The sequence below is a fragment of the Scylla paramamosain genome, chromosome 5, assembly GCF_035594125.1.
Source record: "Scylla paramamosain isolate STU-SP2022 chromosome 5, ASM3559412v1, whole genome shotgun sequence".
Lineage (NCBI taxonomy): Eukaryota > Metazoa > Arthropoda > Malacostraca > Decapoda > Portunidae > Scylla > Scylla paramamosain.
This window is the reverse complement of record NC_087155.1, coordinates 26,169,039-26,195,431: the sequence shown is the minus strand read 5'-3', so window position 1 is coordinate 26,195,431 and position 26,393 is coordinate 26,169,039. Positions and strand designations below refer to the sequence as shown.

The 26,393-nt window shown below is 38.6% G+C and overlaps 1 pseudogene; it reads left to right on the top strand.

Moving 5' to 3' along the window:
• LOC135100741 (acetyl-coenzyme A synthetase, cytoplasmic-like) lies at positions 1-26,132 on the top strand (annotated as a pseudogene).
• The last annotated feature ends 261 nt before the right edge of the window (positions 26,133-26,393 follow it).

Below are 26,393 nucleotides of genomic sequence, written 5' to 3'. Positions count from 1 at the left end.
CTGGCGCCTGGCAGAAGCGTCAGTTGGTGTTCGGCAGCCGGGACGGGTGTATAGTGTTCGCCACAATGCCGATGGAAACGGCCAACATGTTCAATCCTGCCTCCAAAGTATCCAAAATATCTCACTGCTCCTCCATGGAGCAGTACAAACAGATGCACGCCAAATCCCTCAAGGATCCCGAAGCATTTTGGGGGGAGATAAGCAAGGAGTTCCATTTCGAGGAGAAGGTGAAGGGCAAGTTCCTCGACTACAATTTTGACACAACGAAGGGAAAAATATTTGTGCGCTGGTTGGAAGGCGCCAAGACCAACATCTGCTACAACTGTCTGGATCGTCATGTCCTGGCCGGCAAGGGGGACCAGGTCGCTTTCTACTGGTGAGTCTGGGAAATCAATGGCGGGGTTCTGACGAGAGAAAGCACTACTCCCCTCTGCCGCTGAGATCAGGCAGTGTGCAGGCTGTGCTAGGCCGGGGCTGCTCACCGTGATTCCTCTGTAACCCCCTGTAACCCTTGTGTGGCAGCCAAAATAGATTGTTTATTGTGCGAGGCCTATCAGGTCCCGCACAGTACACCGCTGTTAGTTTAGGCGGCAACCCTTAACTTTCCTTCATATTCAGAAATTGAAGCTAATGTCAAATTAACTGTTTGTGGTTTTATATATATATATATATATATATATATATATATATATATATATATATATATATATATATATATATATATATACAATGCAATACGAGGAGACGTTTCCTCCACTTCACAACAATTGGTGGATTTGTATGAATGACTTAAGAACCGTACTGTACACGGTCGATATTCTCTAGTAAGATTATGAATAAAAGTCTGCTTTAGCTAAACATTTATACACCTGCAATGGTCTGCTGAGGTCCAGGTGCAGGGCGGCACGTCTTGGATAAATGAACCATGTAAAGTCAATATTTGCCTTCGTGATTATTTGGCATTCTATTTTGTTGGAATTTCCTATCATATACACTTAAATGCTTACACCGTGGGAACATCAAAGATGATTCAGTGAGTAGGAAAGCTTGTGAGGAAGATGTTCATGTTATCAGTAAATCAATTTATTTGTTTAATTGTATGTATTTTTATTAATTGTTCTAATAGGATTGGGTAGATGCTGAATATTGACTTTTTAATATCGCTAATGTTGATTTTGTGGTAATTCTCCTGTCTTGCGTCATCCCCACAATACAATAAGCCTAAATGTCCCGGCGAAATGAACAACAAACATTTGGCGTGGAGAGCTTTGTGGACCATAATGCAGGGCCAAAGTTTACACTAGTAATGACAATTTATTTTGCTTTAGAAACAGATCGGATAAATGAAATAAAAGGTAAGACAACGTGAGCCATGTGTAACTAGTAACATATACGAAACCGTTTAATGGCAACCAGGAAAACCCGTCTTTTCATGCGTGGACACAACCGTGGGCAGGTTTGTTGGGCAAATGCTTGTGTGGAGGTAAAATGACTTGAACTTTATGCAACTTAGTTAACAGTCTGACATTTGGTATGAGTAATTTTGCACTTTTGCATTGACTCATAATTGTATATATCAAAGAAACTAAATATATTGACAGCTCTCTCTCTCTCTCTCTCTCTCTCTCTCTCTCTCTCTCTCTCTCTCTCTCTCTCTCTCTCTCTCTCTCTCTCTCTCTCTCTCTCTCTCTCTCTCTCTCTTTTTCAAATGAGTCATGTCAATAAATGATAAGACCTAACCTCAATAACCATATTCATTAAGCGTATCTGATAAAATTTTGGTGTCCCAGGCTACTTGCGTATATATTGATTGACTGTATGTGAAGTGATGGAGATGAATAGGTAACGATGATTTAGTCATGAGAGTAATTATATGAATGATAAACTGCCAAAACACACACACACACACACACACACACACACACATACCAAGCTTTAGCCACTGCCATGTAAAAATGGTTGGTATCGCAATGAGCTAATGTATCTGAGAGCGTCTCGAGTCCGTGAGGGAGCAAGTAGTATATATGTTACAGTCAATACCTGAATCCAGACAATTTGTAAAGTGACTTATTTTTTCAGGCAATTTGTGAACTGCCTGGTTAGGTTAGGTTAGGTTAGGTTAGGTTAGGTTAGGTTATAACCTAACCTAACCTAACCTAACCTAACCTAACCTAACCTAACCTAACCTAACCAGGCAGTTCACAAATTGCCTGAAAAAATAAGTCACTTTACAAATTGTCTGGATTCAGGTATTGACTGTAACATATACATTTCACACACTCAGACTTAATTTCTGTGATAGGGAAGACACGAGAGATCTGAACCAGGGGAGAGCTCTAGGACAAGTCTGGATCAGATGACACTAACATTTTTCAAGGAGCTGTCAAGTTTGTTGCGAATTGTCATGTTATATTTCTCACTGTGAAATTATGAGGGGGTTATTTAATATGCATCTAAAAGGAATGTTATATTGTTCACTATAAAGTTATGAACGGGTTAGCAAATAGTCATGTTAAAGTGTTCAATATGTAGCTTATAGTTCGTCATATCGTTCACCCAAGTCACGTTTGCACTAAAAGTAGTACGTATGTGTGCTGTTGTGCCTAATTTGTATCCCATCCCATGTAGAACTTTAAGCATGCACTCATATGTCAGTGACTGAGACGTTTGTTGAATGCCCATCAGTACTTTCCCTGCGGTTACTTTCCTTCCTTTCACACTAATTCTCGATTATTAACCTTGATATACGCACAAGTGATTAGGAACGCAAAGGAGTTACAGAATATATTTTACCACCTCTTAAAAAAAATAAAAATAAATATATATATACTCGTATATATATATATATATATATATATATATATATATATATATATATATATATATATATATATATATATATATATATATATATATATATATATATATATATATATATATATATATATATATATATATATATATATATATATATATATATATATATATATATATATATATATATATATATATATATATATATATATATATATAACAAAAAAATAAGAAATAAATAAAAATAATAATAAATAAATGAATAAAGAAAGAAAGGAAGAAAAATAAAGAACTAAGTAGAGCAGGAAAACTAGAAAGTGTGCAGGCATTGTCCTTGTAATTCAGTTCACTCCCTGGTCACAATCAGTTAGTGTGGGGAGGCGGGTAAGAGGGGAGGGGGATTAAGGACCTAGATTGAAAGGCGTCATGGCGGATTGAATGAAGCAATCAGGCCGCAACTAGCACCAATCTGCGGCCCGCTGAGGGATGGAGGGAAGGAGTGTCGGTGGGGAGAAAAATGTGCGAGAGTGGGGGTGGCGGTTGGGATGGGTGAGCACTGAGGAGGAAAGGCTCGAGTTATGCTGTCAGGTTCCTTGATTACTTTTGTGATGTGTTGGAATTTCCTTGGTAATTTGAGTGTATTTGTGTATAATATCTTATCGTGCTTATTTTGTGATAATCTTGTTACACTGCCTGCTAAGCCCCCCTCCCCCCACCTTTCTCTCTCTCTCTCTCTCTCTCTCTCTCTCTCTCTCTCTCTCTCTCTCTCTCTCTCTCTCTCTCTCTCTCTCTCTCTCTCTCTCTCTCTCTCTCTCTTATCCTGTAATTTCAGAATTTTCCTGAAACCTTATCTATTTTATTTCTCAGTATTTTAATTCACCTGAATTTGATTTCCCTTTCAATTTTTCGTGAGGCGATTTTTATTTATCTATTTGCTTGTTTCCTATTTGTATTTTCAGACGTTGCTCTCTCCCAAACCTTAAACCAACAACACTCATAGGTACTTTTGATCCGGAGTGATAACATTTCTCCCACGGTGAGATCGTCCTTGACTGTTCACAATGGCAAATGCACATAATTATATAAGCATGAAATCTACTTACCATTATCCAGACAAATCTTTCCCATTAACATGACCCTATAAACTATGCATAGAATTCCCACTAACAGTTTGTAACATCAGCTTAGAATTAGATGGTAGGCACTGCGTGTTGTGTACGTACTTTCTTAACACATCGTCCGTCCACTAACTGCTTAAACCAGTGGTTCTCAGACTTTTCTGGTCGTTACCGATTTTTCATACATGATCCTTGTCCATGGCTCACCGCCAAGCATCATCCATGACTACAGTGACTGTCGACAGTCCTACATTCATTAGGTCCATATAAAAACCACTCTAGCAAATCCTGTAACTTTATTGATTCCATTTGCTATTTTTTTTTTTTCTTTTGTTAAGTATTGATAAAAAAAATGTAGTTTGGCTTTGCTGAATCTCATATAATTATTGAAATGGTACTAAAGAAATAATGTAATATACTAAAAAAAAATGTCCATACTTTGAGAAACTTTTGAGAACAATGTTTCAATAATAAACAAGCAAAAAAAAAAAAAAAAAAAAACTGGTTTAAGAATGTATTAATCCTTCACCATATGATCTGATCTTTGAATCTGACAGAGCTGATGACTATAATTCTGAAATGAAGTGTTATCATAGGGAGTCTTAATCAAGTGCCACAACTATGGCCTTCAGTGGCCACACCCATCTCCTCCCAAAATATCTACTTCTTAATATTCATGCCAGGTTCATGTTTCTTTCACTTGTATCCCCATTCCACTCAGTGTGATGGGTGATGTTGCAGATTAATTATCATCAAGCTTCTTGATTCATGGTTTTGTTTCACTTAAAGCACATCGTAGGTCTTGCTTCACTTCGTCTGTTGCGATACTTCGTTTTAATGTGGAGTAATTGAAAGAATGCAGCCTCACAAGAATAATTTGATGAAAATGGTAGATGTCGAAAAGCAATTTGTCTACATAGTCTAGCCATATGAACTGAACCTGTAAGTTCCCTCCACTGGCTGCCTACCCGCTAAACTCCTTTGCTTTTATATGTAAATATCCTCAGATTATGGCCCTCTACATTCTACTACATGGCCATGGCCCTCAGTTTAGGAACCATTGGCTTAAACCAACATAACACAGCGCCATCCAAGCTTACACATCCGCTTGTCTTCAGACCGCTGGCTGTCTCGCTCCCAGGTCAGTGTTTACAAGTGAAGGGTGACCAGAAGATTGAGGACCTTTTTTCCTTTATTAGGGACGTGCAGGATGGCCTTTGTTTTTGCACGTGTTCGAGAACGGTGAAAGGAGTTTGTGAGAATGGAGAGTTAATGGCAGGTGAGGCGAGCGGAGAGAGAGAGAGAGAGAGAGAGAGCGAGAGAGAGAGAGGGAGAGAGAGAGAGAGAGAGAGAGAGAGAGATTAGTGGCTTGGGATGAGATGAGACGCCGGGTGCATGGAGGTGGTGTGGTAGATTGTTTTGACAGGTATGTTTGTTTGTCCTGCTGTTTGCCAGTGTTTTTACTACCACCCACTACAACCACTATGAGAGAGAGAGAGAGAGAGAGGAGAGAGAGAGAGAGAGAGAGAGAGAGAGGAGAGAGAGAGAGAGTACATTAGAGGAATGTGTGAATAACTTGATAAGGGGTTAACGTCATGACTCTCCCTCCCCATCCCTCTCTTCCCTTGCCCCACGCGTCGGCAATGGAAGTAGTGTAGCAACAAACCTTTCTGGATATGATAAAGTGCCGAGTTTTTGTCTTGACATGAGAGAACGGAGCCCGTGACCTTCTTAGGAGCAATCTTCACTGGCGACTCAAGGCAGTTAGGCAGTGTTACACTGTTTCTACTATTGCTACTTCTACTGTCTATCGAGTAACTGTTGTTGTTGCATTGTTCGAGCATTCTTGATAGGTAGTTGTGGCAGCAGAAGATAATCTAGGGAACTTACTATAAAAAAAAAAAAACGAGGAAAAGAAATTATTTTGAAAGTGTACACAGTGAAAAAAAAAAAGTTGTTTTGAGAACACAGAATCCTGAAGGAGTCAAATGTGAACTTCCCTGTTTCTTACCGTTAACTTAGGTACCGCCAGAGAGAGAGAGAGAGAGAGAGACGAGAGAGAGGGCGGGGGGAACATGCATACAAAGTTGCAAACACTGTAAAACTAAAACCTAAGCCGATCAACTCAGGAGGGTCCGCTATACTACCTAGCATTTTTATACAACACTGGCCATCCTAAAGGTGACCAATGACCTTTGTTTTCTGGGTCACGCAGCGGTCACTACACTATGTAAAAGGACAACAGTGGTGTTAGAGAAGGGAAAAGGTCACTGCTGCTGCTTTTTCTTGTTATTGTTATCGCTATTGCTGTTGTTGAGTGGACAATAGTAATGAAGAACATAAAAAAAACAAGATTAGTAGAATGTCTTGCATTTATATGTGTGTATAGAACCAATGAAAAGATACAAGTAGAAGTCATGGCATTGTACTCTCGTCTTTATGGCAGGCGATGAGTGAACAGGCTGGTAAACAGGGACGGAGCATCGGTCTCATGAGATAAGATAGACAAGGTGAGAGTAAGCCGCGGTGTGGTCGTGGAGGAGTCACCCGTTGCCACCCTTCCTTCCTTCCCAACCAACCGACCCCTGTGACGTCACGCACTCAACAGCCTCACGTGCCAGATTGTTCCCCTTCTTCTCTGTTATAGTAGGTTATCTTAAGTGAGTTTGTTAGTTTTTTTTATTTTTTTGTATTTAATCTAATGCATCAATATTGCCCTTATTTTGTATTGTAGGTTATTTGAGGTTAGGTGTGTTGAGTTAGTGTAAGTTAGTTTAAGCTAATCTAACCTGGCCTCTGTTATTGTAGGTTAGGTTAGTTTTAGTAAGCCTTTCTTAGCTAATTTAATCCGTCAATATTGCCGCCTTGTATTGTATGTTAGGTTAGGTTATAATTTGAGTTTTCTCAGTTAACCTAACCTGTCCTTTGGTTTATATTATTGTAGGTTATTTTAGGTATTATTATTATTATTATTATTATTATTATTATTATTATTATTATTATTATTATTATTTTATCATCATCATCATCTTATCGCAGTCATTGTGACGCACCTAAGTTCCTAAGCTGGTTTTTATGTGGTAAGCCTTGTAACCTTGTCCAACATTGTGTTTCTTGGGAGTTATCTTGTTTGTTTTCTGTTGCCAGTTGTGTTTTACATTCAGCAACCTTTATAAGCATTATCGTCATCGTCATCATTGCCATTATCATCATTATCTTTTTATAACAAACAACAACAACTACTACTACTACTACTACTACTACTACTACTACTACTACTACTACTACTACTACTACTACTACTACTACTACTACTACTACTACCAACAACAACAACAACAACAAAACCACAGTAATAATAATAATTTTAACACCATTGCCATTAACATCATCACCGTCACGATATGTTTGACGTATGCCTGCGTTTATTTTAGGTTTGGCCCCCAACCACCAGAGGCCTGCTGGATGCTGCAGTAGAGACGGATGTGTGTGTGTGTGTGTTGTGTTAACCTTTTTCTCCCCTTCCTCTTCCCCTGGCCCGTGTTGTGGTGGCCAGTGACGTACTAGTCAGGAGGCAAAAGTCGCGGCATTGCGTGGGAGAGAGCACGTACTTACCACATTGTTTATTACGTATATCATATTATTTGTGTGCGCTATCAGTTGGGGCGTCGCCATACTTGCTATCACCATCACCACTACACTCACTTTCATCACTACCATCAAGGGAATTATTACATTCAGTTTATCGGACCACAAACACCTGCGTTATCAGTCATCATATCCGACCCCCTCTATGGTTCCCCAAGACCACCGCCAGAGAGAGAGAGAGAGAGAGAGAGAGAGAGAAGAGAGAGAGAGGAGAGAGAGAGAGAGACTTGTTTTGTCAGAACGTGTCACAATCTGGATTTAGTCAAGAAAGCGAGGAAATGTTGCAGGATGAGCGTATGAAGAGGACCTCCAAGCCACCGTGGAGCACGCATTCTTTCCTTAGTCCTCCCCCTCCCTCCTCCCCCCTCTTCTTTACTTCTCCCCGCACACAACACATCATGGCTACTGGCGGGGGTGCCCACACTTAACCTACCTAGGCCATCCACCCCTCTCTCTCTCTCTCTCTCTCTCTCTCTCTCTCTCTCTCTCTCTCCTCAGTCTCTCTCCTCTCTCTCTCTCTCTCTCGTCATTATGAAAGATTGTTTGCGAGTGGCGCGTGGGGTACAGGAAGGAGGGAAGGAAGATGAAAGGAGAGGGAGCGGGCCGGTGACGGAACCGGCATGAATGAGAGGTATTGTACAACTGAGTGAGTAGCAGTGATCGTGCACATGCTAGAGGATGGTTTAATGCTTGCAGAATGTATCACTCGTATAGATATCCATGGTTATTGTATAAGTAAAGACTACTGAAAGCAAATCAATCAATTAGTGGCTCATGATATACTATTAAGAAATATTGCGGTCAGTTCTCGTTATTGATTTTTTTTCTTTCTAGTCTCGATCTACGCACTCAGTAGTTTGTTTCCTTTACAGTGAAAATTTTAAAACAAAGGATCGATTCACTTCACAAGGGCACCGTGACGCGTGGCAGGAATGTCTGATAGGCAGAAAATAAATAAATAAATAAAATAAATAAATAGATATAATAAATGAATAAATAAGAACTCGTGGAAATTACGTAGTTTTGAACATCTTATAAGAAAGTGGTGTACGTGTATGTAGGATTGGAATATAATAGATGACAAGCAATGTTGAAGATTATTTTCTATTCCGCACCACTTTTCTTGCCTTCCTCCACATTCGCTTCCAAGTGGGAATGAGCCGCGGGAATCCTCATCACCACCACCGCCTTCCTCCAGGAATTTAATATCCTCAGATGACCTGATATTGGAGGATGGGGTTGCTAGGATTCTTGCGTCCCTCTTTATAATCTCCAGTGCCTGAGGAGGTGAATCTGGCGATAGATAGTAGATTAGACAGGGGACAGTTTCATGGTAACTTTAAAAGGAATTTGTATGTGTCCCAAAGGTGATATATAAGTCAGATGGTTTCTTTTCAAAATCAAATTTTGTATTACTACTACTACTACTACTACTACTACTACTACTACTACTACTACTACTACTAATAATAATAATAATAATAATAATAATAATAATAATAAAAGTATTAGTTACTTTACATAGAGTATTCGTTGCCGTATAGAAAAAAAAAGACAGACGAATTTGGAGAGCGGTTTAGTTTGGTCCTCTAGAATATCCACTGTGGAGGACTGTAAAACTGGCGTATAGGCTTATCTCTGCATCTACTGTGTGTTAGAGCTGATAGAGCAGGGTGGGGCTAAATGAAGGTAGGCTGGGACGAGGCGGCTACGACTTGGCATGGGTCGCGTGGTCTGAGATACATGGATTGTCTCAGATATCTTAGGTAATTTAGCGTGTCTGTGTCGTGTAAGTCTGTCTGTCCTGGAGATATGTCCATTAGTTGGTGGGTGTCTGCCTACATGAAAATAGTAAAGATTCCTTGGTTGGAAGTGTGTTAGGTTGGGTTTGCATGTCAGATAATATGTTTACTCAGATATATACTGTACGTGCACAATGGACTCAGCTCAGACATGCAACGATTGCAGTTTCTGTTGCCAAATATTATGTTGCAATACTTCTGGTTATTTATGAGACAACGAATGATGACACGCGACAAGCCAAGGAGCGCTCTGAATACAGCTGGCTTGAATATACGAGTAGTAGTCACCTCTCTGGGCTTTCCGGGGGCAGATTATAGTACACTCCTGCTGGGCTCGTATTCTGAAACGTTTTACTCATGATTACTTTCGAAGGCCACAAAGATTATTAGCCAGGAGTTTCTTCTGTCAATAATGTAGAAATCTGGGCAATTTGTCACTAGAAACACAAACACCCTTAAAATCCTTGTAACTCCAAATATGGGTTTTTGAAAGTAGTGGAGATGCGGCGCAGAAATGCTTGGAAGATATGATGCAGTTCGAACAGGATGTGACGCACGTCGGTGCTTGAGATGCCGGTGTTGGATGCAGTCAGAGCACGCAGGAGTCATGCTATATAGCTGCCCACCTCTTGGTCTACTGCGCACGGAAATAGGGTGTGAGGGGGGAGAGGTAACAAACCAGCGAGAAAGTGGCTGCTGTCCTCTTCAAAGTTCAGCCACGTGCTTCCCCGACCCTCCTCCCCCTCCATATACTCCCCACCCTCCACACACACACACACACACACACACACACTGCCTCTCGCTTCCCGCTCCTTTTTGGTCCACCCTGCTCCTACCCACCCCTCCCTTACTCCCATACCCATTCTCCCTCATTTCACTCCACCCTTACACCATGTCGTTGTCCTTAGGGAGGGGAAACGACCCTGCCGATGCCGAAGTGGTGACCTACGGGGAGCTGCTGAAGGATGTGTGTCGTGTGGCCAACGTGTTGAAGGCGAAGGGTGTGGCCAAGGGGGACCGAGTGGCCATCTACATGCCCATGGTGAAGCAGCTGGTGGTGGCCATGCTTGCCGTGGCCAGGATAGGGGCCGTGCACTCCATCGTGGTGAGTGGGTGGGTGTGTTTGTAAGAGAGAGAGAGCACGAAGGAACGGGAGGGAATGTGGTAGGCTGGGTGACAAACGGTGGTGAGCGAGCGAGGGAGGTACATTTTGGTGGGCGGAGGAAAGAAAGAGAGACAGGGTGTGGGTGGGCGGGAAAAGGAGATAGGATTATGTAAGCGGAACGGGAGGAGGCGGATGATGTGCAGCGCGAGTAAGATAGCTAGTGTGTGATGGGCCGGGTAGAGTAGGTAGGCAGGGTGCGGTGGGGCGGCGCGGAAAGATAGGCAAGGTGTGATGGGCGGGGCAGAGAAGGAAGGCAGGGTGTGATGGGCGGGGCAGGCAGGTGAGGGCCAGTATGGATCGACGCCAGCACCTCTCTTTCTCCTGAGCGTAATCAATTCTCTCTCTCTCTCTCTCTCGTCTCTCTCTCTCTCTCTCTCTCCTCTCTCTCTCGTCTCCTCTCTCTCTCTCCTCTCTCTCTCTCTCTCTGTCTCTCTCTCTCTCTCTCTCTCTCTCTCTGACCTTCATTTGTTCTTCATTTGACCTCTAACCTTGAAATGACACAGCCACTTTTGCATCCAGGGAACACACACACACACACACACACACACACACACTGTACACAAACATTTAATTAATGCTGCTGATATGGATTGGTAATTTGTTGCAGATGTAAATAATCATAGGTCATGGTGGGGCTGCCAGGACAAGGATGTAGTGTAGGAAATTAACTGGAGTGAAGTAATTGGATAGGTGGGGATGAGAAGTCATGATGGAGTGGTTGAGGTGGAAATGGGTCATTAGGTATGGGTGGGTAAGGGTCGACTCATGGGAAGGTGAGAGAATGGTGTACTTTTATAAGGTGAGTGGGGTTATGCAGGTAAAGTGAGAGGCTATGGTGAGATGAGGGAAGGAAGGGATAGGTAAATAAATGGAAGGGAGGATAGATAGATAGGCCATGTGGGTGAGGGTTGATTCATGAAAGGTTGAGAGATTATGTACTTTGATAAGGTGAATGGGGTTACGTAGGTATATTGAGAAGCTATGTAGAGAAGAGGGAGGAAAAGGATAGGTGAATAGATGGAAGGGAGGATAGATACGATAAATGTGCTGTCAAGAGGAGAGAGGTGTGGGTGGATTGAAGCATGTTGAGAGCGCTTGATCAAGGTTCCTTCCTCTTTGTACTGTTAATCAATACATCAATGCTGGAGAGCCTTTAGTTATAGGGCACAAGCTGTGCCCTGAGGACTTTCCACTGATTGACAGAAAAAGGAGGCTTCTTAGTGAAAAAGAAAACCCAACATAAAGCTAGATTTGGAAGGAAAAAGAAAGCATTAACAATTAACTCAAATAGGATAATAGATAACTGAAGTAGTCAGTTAACAGTTTATGAGTGCACAGTTTATAAGAAGCTGTAAGAATAAATTAGGCATATTTATGGACAGTGATGATAAGTTGACATAAGTAGGTTATATACTCGTATTATATAAAGATTGCCATGTGTAGCCCTACTGGCTTCTTGTAGATTCCCCTTATGTTCTTTTATTCTGTTGCTATTGGAAAATGCAGTACTTTTTTATTGATTTTTTATACTAAGATTTGTTACAATTAATGTTATTTGTTTTTAGTTTGGTGGATACTCTGCTGACAGTTTGGCTGACCGCATGATGGATGCTCAAGCCTCTGTGCTCATTACTGCTGATGCTGTGTGGAGAGGACCCAAGCTCATTGCCCTCAAAGAGATTGCTGATGATGGTTAGTTTTCACGCAACAGATCTTATGCTACTGTTAACTCTGATAGTTTCTGGTGTTACTTGCATAACTGACAGCCTTATAACCAGACTCTTCTGCATAAAATATTCATTGATTTTATTATACAAAGTAATGTAATTGTTATGTGACAAATAAGAAATTTTATTGTTTTTCTATTATGTTTTATTATTATTTAATCTACTTTTTTTCATTTATTTTTTATGTAGTATTTAGTAGCAGTTCAGTGATGTCATGAGCATTATGCTCAAACCACAACTAAGATCATTGTCAATATTTTTTTTAATATTTTTTTATTATGTATTTATTGTGTTTTATGATTTCAACCCACTACTGTTTAATAAGAGTTGGGAACTAAAAATTCCTTAGACTCTCTCTCTCTCTCTCTCTCTCTCTCTCTCTCTCCTCTCTCTCTCTCTCTCTCTCTCTCTCCTCTCTCTCTCGTCTCTCTCCTCTCTCTCTCTCTCCTCTCTCTCTCTCTCTCTCTCTCTCTCTCTCTCTCTCTCTCTCTCTCTCTCTCTCGTCTCTCTCTCTCTCTCTCTCTCTCTCTCTCTCTCTCTCCATATTTGTTCCATTTTTCATACATATTATCTTCTATGTAGCACTCAAGCTGTGCAGTGCCAAGGACTTGAAGGTGAAGATGAACCTGGTGGTGCAACACATGAACAAAGTTACAGCTCCCCAGCCTGCTTCCAATGGCACAGCAGCTAATGGCAACGTGGCCAAAAAGACCCACTCTTGATGACAAGGTGTGTGTTCCCTCCCCCTCATCTTGTTGTGCTGTGTGGTGTGTGTACTGGAAACAGCTTGTGTTAAAACTGATTGAGGAATTAGGGGAGTACAGATAGATGAGTGAAGTGCAATTAACTCTCCCAGTTATTTATTTTTTTTACATGATTGTCAAGTCTCAAGGGAATTTTTGTCACCTCTGCTTCAAGATTACTCATATAAGCTCAAGAAATATGCTTTCAAATATATTTACTAAGCATATTTCATTAAAGGAGTTTCTCCACGTACCATTATTATGGTAGTATGGGGGATAACATGTCCATCTCTCAACTGAGAAAGGCCAGTGTGCCTCATGTACAAGAATGGTAAACAGGCCATGTCTAAAATATTCACTTAAATGTTACATACAGTATGTATCTTAACATCTGTTGAATAAGGCATGGTCTTGTACTACACCCTGTGATCAGGTTGGAAATATAATTGCATTTATATCTTCCAAATGTTGTAAGAGGCAGTTAAGGGAGGAACAAAACCAGGGAACTAGGAGCAACCTGGAATTTTATTCTTACAAGAAAACCAAGGTGTGATACCTTTGTCCTAGCTAATCCATTTTAAGGGAGATGGTCAGCCTGGCATAGTAGATATGTATTACTTATGTACATTGTTTAATATCTATTGATAAGATGCACAAGATGGAATTAGAGACCATGGGATGAGAATTGTATGGTAGTGAGAGGAAATAGGAGGCTGCTCAATTGTGAATGGATGACAAAAGCAAGTTGCATTTATTAAAGTATAAAAGTAAATATTGGTGAAAACAAAGGAAGTGTAATGGAAGTGACAGTGCAAGAGATGACACTCTGGAATAGGTAATTCATTTTATTTGTAGATTATATATATGTAGTCTTATCATTGAATAATAGAATGATTATGGACTAGTGAAGTAGTATGCCTAATAGATGAGACAGTACAAATATAACACCATTGTTTGTGCATTTGTACACACCAACATTCAAGCAGTACATGGCTTGTGTATACAGTACCTATTAAGTCTGTTTAATTGTTTCACAAATTTGCCAATACTTTACCACTAGCAGTCTTAAAGGTGATGAAAAAAAATTGGTAAGATTGATGTTCCCAAAGATCTTGGTCTGGAGCACAGGAAAGAGGAGCAAATGGTAAAACATCACCCTCATCTCAGTCCCAAACATCAGGCATATCACTCCCTCTACCACCACCAGTTACCACTCTCTTGATGCATGAATCCTGAATGATTTGGTACCTACCACCCACTAACTCTTAGAAGTCTGCACTTTACAATATACAGAGAATACTATTGATATCATTGGCTGTTTCTCATTGTTAGTATACTTCTATCCTCAGGACTTTGCAATAAATGTTTTCCTTATCAAAGACAAAATTAATATTGTACAAATTTCTTTTTAGTTTTGAGGTCAAAGTTATATTACTTACACCTGCATTAGTGAAAATACATTTAGTGCTGTACTAAAGAACAGTTAACACATCTCTGCTGAGAACAGTGTATTAGGCAGTGAAGTATAAAGGCAACATAGTGACAATCATACTGCAGTACTGTGATTTATGATATGTTTTGTAGACCCCTTTCTCTTGTTTTGCTGCACTTCACTAGGAAAAAAAAAATGTACTTGTTGTTCCATGTTAATAACTGCCTATTTTTATAAACATGAGATCTTTGTCTAGTGTTTCTTCAGATACTCTTGCAACAACCTCTATAGTATACTGTGGTGAGAGACAGTCTTGAGGGGCTCCTGTGTTGGCTTCACCAGTAGCTTGAATTTGAAATGCATCTCTATATGCAAATTTTTTCATTGATGCTTATTAGAAATTTGTATTACTTGTCTTTACCTGTGAATATTTGGATGAATGCATGTCTGACACATTCTTATGCAAAAGAAAAATTATTTATACTTCCCAAGTTAAATAACAAATTTGGTCTGTGTGGAAGCATTTACAGTTTATATTAATCTTAGTTTGAAAGACATAGCTGCATGCTGTGGTACCAGTGACATGCAGCATATGAAGCTCATCTTAGTGAGTCACCTCTGCAACTGCCTGTTACAATATCTCCCTCCTTTGCGTAGTATAGCAGTTTCTTTGATTTTTGCTCCAGACCATTGTGGCCTGTCAAGAGTGAGTCTGTATTACATGTGTGTTGTACAGCCGTATTACTGCTTTCAATGAACTCTCCTCTCCATGTCCCCCTCACTGCTTGCCTCTCCTGTGCCGGCCCTTCCTCCTCCGTTCCACGATAACATGATGGCGTGGACCTGCAGGGCAACTTTAAGGTAGTGGTATGATGCCCAGCCGGAGTTGTGGGGTGGTCTCAGTGATGACCTTTTTCCCTCCCTCTTCCCTGTCTTCTCCCTTACATTCCTTGGTTCTTGCACATCAATTTCCACCATTGCACATTATATAATATCTTAGTTATATTATGTATGCATATTTGTATAGAAGGCTGTACCTCCTAAATGTAAAAGGTAACCAAATAATCTGTAGACTGGTTGCCAAAAACTATCACATACCTGTGATGTTCATTTGATAGGGTGATAATATCAGTTAATAAATTTTAGACCTATAAATAAAGATATAGTTTTGAAAATTAATTATATTTTCATATTTAGGAGGTACATGACAAAATCAACATTTTTAGGAAATTCCTTATTTAAAATTTTATGCACAAGTCAGGATATCTGCACTTTTTATTTATTTATCCATTTACTTATTTCAAGTAATTTTTCAAATGTTTTAATTCCATCATATTACCAGATTCTTGTCATATGATATAATGAGGATATTTGAGAGCCCTTGAGTGAAAATTTATCCAGGATAAAACTACAGTATTCATCTTATACTATTCTAAACATCACATGATAATATATTTTGACACGCTTTCATTTGGCTTGATTTGTAGCTTCATGAAAAATTGTTCCATAGGTGAACTGGGACCCCTTGGTGGACGTGTGGTGGCATGAGGCAGTGTCGGCAGCAAGCAGCGAGTGTGACCCTGTCTGGATGGATACAGAGGACCCACTCTTCATGCTCTACACCAGGTTAGTCTTGGCTCATTATTTAGAGTTAGATTTTTTATTATAGGCTTTATATTTTGCTTATGTGATTGGAAAAATATTGCCTTCGTGTTTCTTATTTGTAAAACAAGACCAAAATAGACAGACCTGGAGAACTACAGAGCCTTTCCTTTGTACTTTAATTCCATCAGTGAGATAAGGCATGGCATTTTATATAACATGCACCCTTTAATGGGATGTCAGCTTGATACAGGATTAGCATTTAGATATTCTCTCTCTCTCTCTCTCTCTCTCTCTCTCTCTCTCTCTCTCTCTCTCTCTCTCTCTCTCTCTCTCTCTCTCTCTCTCTCTCTCTCTCTCTCTCTCTCTCTCTCTCTCTCTCTCTCTCTCTCTCTCTCTCTCTCTCTCTCTCTCTCTCTCTCTCTCTCTCTCTCTCTCTCTCTCTCTCTCTCTCTCTCTCTCTCTCTCTCTCTCTCTCTTTATGAGATATTGAGGTGACTAGTTTCAAGTTTTTCTTATATACTGTGGTAAAATAATCATATTAACAAGTATTATTTCGTTACACTATAATTTAATGCATGTAGCTTAAGAAAGCCTTATTTATATCCAGTGGCAGCACAGGCAAGCCCAAGGGAGTGCAGCACACCATTGGGGGCTACATGCTCTACACCGCCACTACCTTCAAATACTCCTTTGACTACCACCAGGGAGATGTCTACTTTTGCACTGCAGACATTGGCTGGATCACAGGCCACTCTTATGTCACATATGGTCCCTTGTTGAATGGAGCTACGTCTGTCCTGGTAAGCTTGTTAAGCCATTCCACAGGTTTTGAAACTTTTAAACTTGATTGCATATTTCAAGGTGTTCACTATATTGTGGATGTGGATATTATGTACATATTACTTGTATTGCTCTATACATCATTCAGAGAGATTTTGGAATATATCTTCATGTAGCATTCCTGTATTATATACTTCATTCTTTCTGAAGGAAGTTTACTGTAGAATTCTAATAATTTGCTAAACAAAGGGACTAATTAGAATTCTTTTGCAACTTATGCATTGATGCCTCTGTACTTAAGTTTGAGGGTGTGCCTACGTATCCTCACACTGGCCGATTCTGGGAGATCATTGAGAAGTACAAAGTGAGCAAGTTTTATACAGCCCCCACAGCTATAAGAGCTCTCATGAAGTTTGGAGATGAACCTGTGAAAAAGTGAGTACATATCCAACTATCTATATACTAGACACACCCTGTAGAGGGGTGTTGCTGTGATGAGTCATCTGCATACATACATCTTCTTTCACAATCACTTTCAGAAGTATTCCATTGTATCTCATCCTGCAAGCCTTTAAGGGAATAAAGAACTGATCCTCAGTGCCCATACTACACAAGGGTCAGTTGCACACCTTAATTAGCAACCTTTGCATCAGAGCAAGACATCATAGCTGGTTTACCAATTTTGCATTGTCTTTCTTTGTATCTGGTCTGGTCAGCACTTCATACCACAGGCAGAACTTCTGATGGAGCCCCATAAAGCTATGTCACTATTCATGGATTAAAAATTGCTCTCCATTCATCTTTGTCATGTGCACTCACTCTACCATGCTCTAGATTCTTCTTTATTGCCTCTAACACTCTTCATACTGTACGTCATCCATCCTATTCATGATGGATGCCAATGGAGCAAAAAAGAGTAATTTCACACAGTAATGATCAGTGGAGAGCAGTTGTGAATACATAGGTGGTGATGATCTCCATGGTCTCTGTAGCTGCCCGAAGGCAGCTAAAGGATTTTAGACCCACATGATGACACAAATCATTTATTGCATTTGGTCATACCTGAAGACATACATAATAAACATAAGACATGTGTAGCACTACTAACCATTAAATACCGTATCAACATAATGCATCACTAATCATGGATTATGCTAATTAGGGCAATCAACCCCTCATAATACACATGTGGAACTCACGTGTTTGGGGTCTTAAGGAGGCCTGTCACCAAGCAACACCTGTGTCTGTATTGTAGTGGTCCGATCTTTCCTGGAGTAGTCACACCCTAACTCAGTGGCAGTACAAAGGGATCAGTCCCTCCGGGCTTCGTTCCTGCTGGCCCTCGGTGCCTCACGCCTGGCTATCTTACCCTTAGGTCAGCAATAGTTCCCAGGTGACTCATTCCTTTATGGAGATCCCTCTGTGTCTTATCTACCCTACACACCATGTCATCAACTTTACCACATAAACACAACCCTCACTACCTCTCTGCAGCTAAGCTCTCCACAGCTAGTTCCTCTCACACATCTTCACTACTGTGATTAACTATTATAATGAATTCAGTTTCCTTAATCTCTATTTTAATTAACTTAGTTTCCTTAGTGTTACCAATGCTTCATATACTAGTTCACTTTAACTCTCATAACACAGATCATGTTATTTAGCATACGCTTGCTCAACAACAACTTCTTTCACCCACTCGGCTGTAACAGTCTCTAAGAGGCTTAACTTCACCTAGTCCAATTAGTTAATCAGGTCAGATACCAGAAAAGGGATGGGTTTATTATGATGTAGTAGGATAAGTTAGTTTTGCTGTTGGACTTGGATCTAGCGAGGCCTGGGTAGGCTGCATATCCTCACCTTTGTGTAAAAATTGACTTCCTTCAGCCATTTCCATTACTTTCTTGAATATTTTCTTACTTTTCCTAAAGAATGAAGTCATGAGGATAGACACCTTTCTCCATATCAAACACTGTCAGAAACAAAATTTGACTAAATCCTTTTTAGATTTGATACTAATATTTTAAATGTGTTCCCAGCCTCTAAGGTATGACCTCTCAAGCCTGGCAGTGTTAGGAAGTGTTGGAGAGCCCATCAACCCAGAAGCATGGCTGTGGTACTACCGTGTGGTTGGTGACAGTAATGTCTCCATTGTGGACACTTTTTGGCAAACGGAGACTGGAGGCCATGTTATCACTCCCTCTTCCTCGGGGCCACACCCTGCAAGCCAGGATCTGCTGTAAGTGAATCAAGCAAGCAAATTATATACATTAGATAATCAGAAAATAATCAATTACAGTTGATAAGATAGTTAGAAACCTTTTGTGATGTGATTACATTCTTCACCCACATGGAGCTTTTTAGGGATATTTATAATTTTTGGACAATTTAATTACCTGTGGTAAGATTGATAAAGTTTTTCCTCTTTGGTGGCACAGTGTTTTCCCCTTCTTTGGTGTGGATGTTGCTCTGCTGGACGAGGAGGGCCGAGAGATTAAGGGCGAGGGTGAAGGCTATTTAGTGTTCCGCCGACCTTGGCCAGGCATCATGCGCACTGTGTATGGCAACCATGAGCGCTTTGAAACTACTTACTTCAAAAAGTTCTCTGGATTTTACTGCACTGGGGGATGGTTAGTATGGCATATTTGTTGTATTTATTTATGTATAGATTATTTATTTATTTATTTATTTATTTATTTATTTATATATATTTATTTATTTTTCATTTATTTATTTATTTATTTATTTATTTTATTTTATGCCTTCCTTTTTCCTTGAATTCCCTTGAAGTGTATGACTCAGTCACATTTTTTACTCCTACTGTGCTGCTACTCGCTATATTTTCCCACTGTATTAGAAGTCCCTTCTGGTTATCCTTATCCTGCTGTTTTATATGTTAACTTGTATGTTAATTTGTTTACTTTAAAGCTACTGTAAACTTGTATGTTAATTTGTTTACCTTAAAGCTACTGTAATGGACTCAAGGTACATATATATATATGTCATGATGTTTTCTGAAGTATATAAATAAAATTCTATACATTCTACAACATACATATGGCTTAGATAAATCAGGAGACCTTAGTGATTTTCAGTATTGGGTTGGACTACCTAAACATGAGTGCCCATCCCATGCTGCCTCTTCTGAAAGTAGCCTATTCTGCTGCTAGATGGGCATCACCTTGCTTAGGGGGGAAATGGTTGTATATATCAGTACAGGGAGCAAGCTTCATATTCAACAAAAGTAACAGAAGATGAAGGGATTGTAAAGGTATTAGTGCAAATAGACTTTCATCCTTTTTTTTTTTTTTTTTTTTTTTTTTTTTTTTTTTTTTTTTTTTTTTTGCCTTAGCCATATTTTCTATTAGAAGTGCTCTTCTGTTGTGACTTCCCATGTTCAGAGATTGTGTTTTATAAACTTGGTGGAATGCATGCATGATCTGCTACATACTGTATGTAACTTTGATTTATTGCCCACTGTATGGCTTAATTGAAATATGTAGTACTCTGATGATAGAGCATTTGTTCTCTTTTATCTACTGTATGTTATGTGTGTATACAAGAGAATATCACTTCATATTTGAAAAAGAGCCTTGCTGTAATAATGGACAGCTCAAGCACTGAATTATCACTCATGACAAGGCAGGAAAGTGCAGCAAGTTTTATGAAGCCAGTGTTGCAGTGCAGGCCTTTTTTCTGCTTTTCTTCAATACACAAAGTAAAATGAATACTTATTATTTTCCATATCATGAGGTACCATTATCTTAGACTCATTTATAATATACTTATGTGTTACATAACAAAATTACTTATTTTATGACCTCAAATCTTGCCTTTTCTGTAATCACTGCATGCTGAGTGGATGCTTGAGTGTCTGTTCAGGATTTAGAGAAACTTAAACCAGAGGAAGGAAGCTAGTGGGAGAGGCAAATGTATTAGACAGTCCTTGCTGTTACTGAGAATGTCTGCCATGTCTTCAAACAAGAGCTTTAATTTAAACTTGTCATGGGAGATGCTGGTAGATATTTAATCATACAACAAAGACATTTTTCACAGTATGACATTTTGATTTTATTGTCTGCATGGTGCAAGAAGGGACAGTGACGGCTACATCTGGGTGACTGGGCGGATTGATGATATGTTGAACGTCTCAGGGCCACCTCTTGTCTACAGCACAGGTGTGTTCAGACTGATGGTGGGGAATAATCTTTACATTTTGTCTATACCTATAATAAATAAAGGAATATATGCCAATGATACATACATCTTGGTAATATCATATCTTCATACCTTGTTATGTAAACTATACTCAGCATTTGACCATTACACAAACTTCAGACTTTAATATTTGTATCTGAAGAGTTGAAGTTGTCCTCAAAGTTGGATTGAGATTTGATCTATCACTGGCTCAATGACCTCTTCTACCATGTATAATCTTGTCCTGTAGGAGGTTGTTATAAAGACAGGTCTTCATATGAGTGGATCTTCTCAATAAAGTTTACTGGCAGAAGTGCAGAGAAGGTACAGAAAGGATGATGCATATTGATATTATTCATATTGCACATCTTTGACTACCTAAAGGACGATTATCTCTCTCTCTCTCTCTCTCTCTCTCTCTCTCTCTCTCTCTCTCTCTCTCTCTCTCTTCTCCTCTCTCTCTCTCTCTCTCTCTCTCTCTCTCTCTCTCTCTCTCTCTCTCTCTCTGTCTCTCTCTGTCTCTCTCTCTCTCTCTCTGCTCTCTCTCTCTCTCTCTCTCTCTCTCTCTCTCTCTCTCTCTCTCTCTGGCTTGCTTTCAAACAGTTTACATACATAATATTACAAGTCCTGAAATATACTTGCATATTTTAAGTTTTCCTTTTTAATTTTATGTTTGTGTCATGATCAATGTGTCTCAGGTGGAGAGCTCACTGGTGGAGCACCCGTCTGTGGCAGAGGCAGCTGCAGTGGCACGACCTCACAGCATCAAGGGGGAGTGCCTCTACTGCTTTGTGACACTCACTGAGGGCAACACTTTTGAAGACAAACTTGTTGCAGAACTCAAGAATAAAGGTGAGAACTTTATATTATGTTATGTACATTTTATTTAGATAGTATGGTATTTCCAAGGTGCAAATTTACTCTTTATTCTTTTTTTTTTTTTTTTTTTTTTTTTTTTTTTTTTTATTACACTTTACTCTCTAATTCCATCTCATTTACCATCATACAGCAATTAGGTTTTGGATTTGCTTAATGTCACATACTGTTTGTTATTAAGAAAATAAGCCTGAGAGTCAGCCTAGAATTAGGCTTAAAGTTTTAAAGTTTTTATTTTATATTTTGTAGTCTAAAAATGTGCTTAAATTTTCATCTGTAATCTGTATCACATAAACTAGAAATTTATAATTTATTCTTTCTTGCTTTTGTTAGGTGGCAGTTATGAAATATTGTGAAAATTAGAAAAGTTTTATCCTGATATTATGCTCTTGTGTTCTTGTAGTCATACAAGCTCATACTGCTGTAAAATTATTTTGAGCTTCTTTTAACATTGGTAACAGTTTAGTGGCATGTATTTTTTTTATTTGCAGTTCGATCTAAGATTGGAGCATTTGCCTCACCAGACTTTATCCAGCTTGCACCAGGCCTGCCCAAAACCAGGTCTGGTAAAATTATGAGAAGAGTGCTGCGTAAGATAGCAGTTGGTGACAAGGACTTTGGGGATATCTCTACATTGGCTGATCCAAGTATTGTTGAAAAGCTTTTTGAACTTAGACCCAAGGAGAGCAAAAAGTAGAATGTCAGACAGTAGGTACTGTCTAAAATTAATTTATATTTTGAGTATAATTTGTATTGAATTGCAGGGTACTTCAAATATTTTGTCATTTTTGTTTGGTGAAATTGAATAGAGTAATCAAACAATTGCCAGTGTTTGTCAGATCATGGAATACTCTACTAACATATCCTTTATGCAACACCAGTGTTCTAAGCCACATTGAATGGGGCTTGCTGGTGTTCTCAGTGGGCCAATGTTCTCACAACTGAAGGTTCAGTGATACCAGATAGGTACCATGTAAGTTAAGTATCTGTTGTGGTTGTGGAAATAGTTTACTTTTTTGTGGGGGATCTTTAATTTACAGTATTCTTCAGTCAGTTTGAAATTTTGTTCAGGTGTTTTAACCAACCATTTTATTAACGCTGTCTTGGAATTGCGGCAGCTGTTTATCATTCCTTTCTTTTATAGTGTCAAAATGTCATATGATGACAACATTAAAATAAAGCTATTTTTATATTTTGATGTTTTATCTTGTTCACTTTCATTATTATTATTATCATTCTACTAGTTTGTATTTTTATTTACTTTGATGGCTAGCATTGAGAGGAACAATTCTGACTCAGATGTGACTCCTACATACATAATGAATTAACATTAATGGATATAAAATATATCATGTTGCCTTCATCTACATATACTTTCCCTGTGTGGAAAGTAAGTTTGGGTGAGTGTTCCTAGAAATATAGATTCTGTTATGGCCTTCCTGAAGATGTCTCCCTCAAGTCCCAAAAGAATTAAACGTGAGTGTGGGATCTCAGAGGAACAAGCCCGTCCAGAGGCAGCAACAGAAATAACTGAACTGGGGTTCTGAAGAACCAAGCCATGAGACATTACTGTCCAATTTTGAGGTGGCAGGTAGAGTGCCAGTTGTTATGTCGAACAAAGCATGAGATGAGGTCCTGTGCCAAGATCTAAGAAAATAAAGAAAATGATGGAGAAATTACACAAAGTAGTTTGGTGAGCTGCCACCATGACAGAGGTTAACCAATGTAAGCATGAAGCTTGCCTTTCAAACAATGATGGTAATAATGAACAAAACTACTTACATCTGAGCTTCATAGTGGTAAAACTTTACTACCAAGTTCAAGACCAAGTGAAAATATACATACAACAAAGTGCATGAAAAATGTAATATTTGAAATTATTTATATATGTAATGAACATAAGTTAGTAGAAAAAAAATTACCTAGAATATTTTCTTTAATAATTTGTTTGTGTTATATATGGTAAGACCAGGCCAAAGTATCTCCTCAGACATGGAACTGATCAATATTATTTTGACTGCTTCATAACTACTACATCAAGGAGTCTTGGCTTTAAGGGCATGATTGCTAAGAGCAAGGAATTTTCCAACGTTATGGGACTGTATGAGAGCTTTTCCACTTTTTTTTTTTTTTTCAGTTATAAATCTCCCATAGAACTGAGATAACATTGACAGGAACACTGAAAAAATGTCCTCTATGACTGAAGTATCAAATTGCAAATACATACTAAAAAAACTTTTATAATTTTAGAGCACTGCCCTTTAAAGTAGGTAAAGTTTTAGCAGTTACATGTAAACACAAATGGGAAGACAAGACTATTCATTATTTCTAGAAACATACAATTAAATCTTATACAAATATCAAAACTAACCCACATAAACTCTACTTTGTGAGTTTTGTGTGTTGGGAGTTGTTACAGTCGTAATAAGTCTAGTCATAGTGGAAGTGGCCAGGAACAATAGCATTTTCTTTACAAATTGAATACATTAAAGAAAGACATGTTTTGGGTATGCTACTTTTTAATTTTTTATAATGCTTTATAATCTATCGTGACAAGCAATGCTTACAAAATTATCTAATTCAATTAGTTCTTGCTGCTGTAACTTTGTTTTATGAAATGAATGAGCTCAAAACAAGATACTCTATGATAGTTATGTAAGACCAGTGAGGTGTGAGCCGCTCTCCACTCTAGTCATGTCCTTTGTTGGAAAAGTAGCAATGATAATTTCTGCATAAAAGACAAACCATGATGATAATAAATCTTATGACTGTGTAAAGTGTGATTTATAAATAAGCGAGAAGTTTACTCAAATGTTCACTAAAGTATACTTGTTCTGATTGAGAATTGTTTGGTTGTCTGTCAGATGTTTATGAAGAATTATTGTTCTAGGTATTGTTGAAGTTAATGAATGAAACTACTTGTTAAATGTTATGTTATGCCTGATATGTTAGTCACTGTTGCTAAAGGTCCTATGACAGTGTGTTGTTCTTAGAAAGTTTTGCATATAATTGATATAAAAAGTGTTGAACAATATTGGTGTGGGGAGATAAATATTCTGAAAAGGTTAAAAACAAATCTATCAGATTTTCAAAAGTGTGAAAGAGCAACAGCATGACATAGTGACATAACAAATTTAATGGTTAACCTCTAATTGTCAGTCTTGTGATCTGCACTCTTGCCTCCCAAAGTGTGTATGTACACAGCAGCAGCTTCTAGCTTGTGAAGAGTTATATGTGACCTATGTCTTGGTATGTTGGTACTGCATTGTAAACAGACTCTGGATGTATGTTTCCACTATCATATCCCTCCAGAAAGTGGTAATACACTATGGGGTGAAGATGGTTTTTATTTTTATTTATTTATTTATTTATTTATTTATTTATTTTTATTTTCATTTTTTTTTACAGGATTGTGTTTCCTGGCAGCAAAGTCTAAATGGAGAGAAGAACCAGTCTTTAATGTATGTCATACTGTATTAGAAATCAAGACAGGGGACATATTATACATTGATGTAAGGCAAAGTGACACTCATGCATGTGACCATATAATTTTGTTGGGTTAAGAGCTTCTTTGTTAAAACTGCATACAACAAAGACGAATTTTTTTATGTGCATTGACTAAGTAAAGAGAGAGGAAGAAATAAGTGAACAGTGCACATTTTGGGAGGTTAGCCAGTAGGGACCTGCACTCAGTAGGAAAACATAAAATGGACTGAAGAAAAAAGAGAATCTGTGTAAGTGTTGTAGAAATGTCATGTACTTATTGAATGGCTCTAACTGTACTGAAATATTTTTTGCACATTGAAGTTAGATTTGCACTGTAGAATACTAGTATAGCTGTGGATGTGTGGATGAAAATTCAATCATTCTGTTTCGTCAGCAGAAATTACGTTGTGTTATTAATTTTATAACAAGCAGTTTTAAATGTAAATTTGGTTAACCAATGTACTTGTCGGTTTGGTTGTGTATTTCCAAGGTACTTAAGTAAAATTTACATAATTTATAACTTTGAGTATAGTTTTGTGAAAGAATATGAACTGCACTTGGAATTGAATAAGTCTACTATTAAATATCATTCATGCTGAATGTTATTACTCACATTCCAATGTCTTGTTTCTGATTAAAAAAAAAAAAAAATAGACCGATTATTATGTATTATTATTATTATTTATTTTATTTTATTTTATTTTTGAGATTAAATAAGAGTGAATCTGAATGTGCATGATATGGTCTTTCTCTCTACCTTTACCTTTATATCATGTATTTCAAGGTAACTATTAATTAACCAAGCGATTTTAAAGCATTACCGGCTAGTTCGCCTTTGCGTTGCCTTGAGAAATTTAATATTTTTATTTTAACTGAGTGATCGTTCGCAGAAGAGAGAGAGAAAAAAAAATCAAGACTGCAGACATTCATCACTATTGTGGGCTGAGACCAAACACTTGTAATGAATGTGAGTATGTCAGAGACGGGGAAGGTGAAAGGC